Here is a 2,961-nt window from a genome sequence, read left to right as displayed (position 1 = left end):
AGCAACTTTGGATAAGTTGCAGAAAATATTTGAAGGTGATGCTAAAGTCAAGGAAGCCAAGTTACAGACATTGATAGCACACCTTGAGGGTTTGAAGATGACAGATAAAGAGAAGATTGTTGACTATCTCCAAAGGATTGATGAAACGACAAAAACCATTAAAGAGCTTGGAGAAGAAATAAAAGATGAGTTGGTAGTGAAGAAAGTACTTACATCCCTTACACCTAAGTATGATACAAAGGTTTCTGCAATAGAAGAAGCAAAAGATCTGAAAGTCTTTACAATGGATGAATTGTATGGTTCACTAACCTCTTATGAAATGAGGACTGCCGATACTGAGGCTGTGAAGAAAGAAGTTTCATTCAAAACATCAAGAAAAGGAAAATAAGAGTATGCTCATGATGGAACTAGTGAAGACTTTGATGACAACATGGCAAACTTTGGCAGAAGACTCAAGATAGGTTCAGGCAAATACAAAGTCAAGTTGCCCCTGAAATGTTTCAATTGTGGAAAGATTGGACATTTTGTTTCCAAATGTGCCTATGGTGATAAGAAGGAAGATGATCAATCAAGTGGTAGCAAATCATATGGTAAAGATGGGAAGAAGAATCTCTATAGGTATGGTAGAAGAGGCAACCGAAAGCAAAACAGTCTCTACACACATGAAAATGATACCACCGATGAGGAGAGTGTCTCAAATGACTATTGCAGTGAAGATGATGTCAGTGCAACCCTTATCATGGCCTAAGAGGTTCTAGTACTTGAAGAAGGATAAGAGGAAGAGTAAGAAGGAGAAGTAGATCTTGAAGCAAAGCTCATCATTGCCTTGGAAGAGCTGAAGAAAACAAGAAGAGATCTGAAGAAGGTGAAAAAGGTTGTAACAAAAGAACAAGAGATGCTGGAGAAATATCTTGAAGAGTCCAAGAAAACAATTGCTGATATAAAACTTCAATTAGAAGAAGCCAAGAGGATCTATGAAGTTACTAGCACCGGTTTGAGTAAAAAGGAGAAGGAGCATGAAAACATAGAAGAATAAATTTTCAAGCTCTAAAAGGAACTAGAGAAAAGTAAGGAAGAAATGAAAGTGAGAAGAAAATATGAAGGTAGCACCAAAGCTTTAGACAAGATGTTGAGCAAACAAAAGCAATCTAAGGATATCAGTGGCTTAGGATTTGAAGAGGGTCAAAGTTCTAATAGCAAGACACATCCAATAAGGAGATATTGTTTACTTCTTCAAATGAAAGTAATAAGAAGAAGACATTCACAGTAAGAAAATATACCTGTAAGAAGACATATGTAGATGCTGTCAAGAATCGTCACACAAACCGGTATACAGAATCAATGAACTGGAGACCATACTCAATGCACCGACATGCAAATCCAAGGAGAAATGCAAGAGTTGATCATGAAGGATTCACCAAAGTTAGCAACATGAAAGGAACACCCCCAGTGAGGCATTCATTTGTAGTACCAAGACAATCTAACTGATATGTTCCAATCTTTCATGGTTATTGTCAACGGTGTAATAAGTTTGGTCATAGAATGGTAGAATGTAGGAAAATGAATGTAAATCCCAGTTTTGAAAGTAGAAACTCATTTGTTGCATTACAAGATACAAATGTCACTTGCTATAGTTTCAATGAGTTTGGTCAGAAGAGTTATGAGTGTAGGAGAAGTGTGCAAATGTCTTACAAGAATGCTTTGGATACATCTTTCAATGCTAATGTAAAATTTTACAAGTGTCAAAGTTTTTGTCACATAGCAAGGCATTGTAAGCTGAGAACTGGTGAGAAAAAGAAAATAGTACTAGATCAAAAGATAGAGACTAAACTGGAACACAAGATGACAAAAGAGGAGAAGAAAGAAGAGAAACAAGTTTGGATGGAGAAGGAGAATAATAAGACTATGTCAAGCTTGATTGTGTAGACTGATCTACATGCTAAAAGGAATAATTTGTGGGTATTTGATAGTGGCTACTCAAATCACATGACCGAAGACAAGAAAATTTTTATCAAGCTTGATGATTGGAATGGTAGTTTTGTCCATTTTGGTGACGACTCCTCCATCAAGATTAAATGTCCCGGTACATTGAATATTGATGGAAATATTAAGGCTCATGATGTGTACTACGTGGAAGGACTGAAGCATAATCTATTAAGTGTAAGTCAGATGTGTGACAAAGGGTAATAGTTCACATTTGACTCTACTAGTTGTTAGATAAGAAAGCAGAGTATCGGTTGGGTTGTGGCAGAAGGAAAGAGAATAGATGGTAATGTCTACAATCTGAAGGAATGCTATGAGTCCCAATGTATGATGGGACAAGTTGATGAAATTTGGTTGTGGCATCAGAGATTAGGTCATGTAAAATTTGACAATCTGGTGAAGATAAGAAAGAATCAGTATGTAAGAAACATCCCAAAAATAACAAAACCAACAAGTATTTTTTGTGATGAATGTATCAGAGGCAAGAAAATCAAAGTAAGTTGCAAAAAAAAAGAGTACAATACCTCAAGACCTCTAGAATTAGTGCATATAGATTTGTATGGGCCATCAAGGAAAAGGTCTCTGACAGGTGAGAGATACTTCATGTTGTTCATTGATGACTACTCAAGGATGACTTGGGTGACATTTTTGCATGAAAAATAACAGGCATTTGAAAGATTCAAGATTTTTAGAAGGATGGTTGAAAATGACAATGGACACTAGTTAAAGTGTTTAAGATCAGACCAAGGTGGAGAATATTCTTCAAATGAGTTTATTAACTACTAAGAGAAACATCGAATCTAGAGACAATATTCAGCGGCAAGAACACCACATCAGAATGGTGTGGCAAATAGGAACAATAGGACAGTAAAAAAAATGACTAGAACAATGTTGAATGAGGCTATCTTATCAGATACATACTGGAAGGAAGCAATTCATACTGTTGTCTATACATTAAACCAAGTAAAGCTAAGAGTG

This window comes from Cryptomeria japonica, chromosome 3, assembly GCF_030272615.1.
Source record: "Cryptomeria japonica chromosome 3, Sugi_1.0, whole genome shotgun sequence".
Classification (NCBI taxonomy): Eukaryota; Viridiplantae; Streptophyta; class Pinopsida; order Cupressales; family Cupressaceae; genus Cryptomeria; species Cryptomeria japonica.
This window is presented reverse-complemented; position numbering follows the sequence as displayed.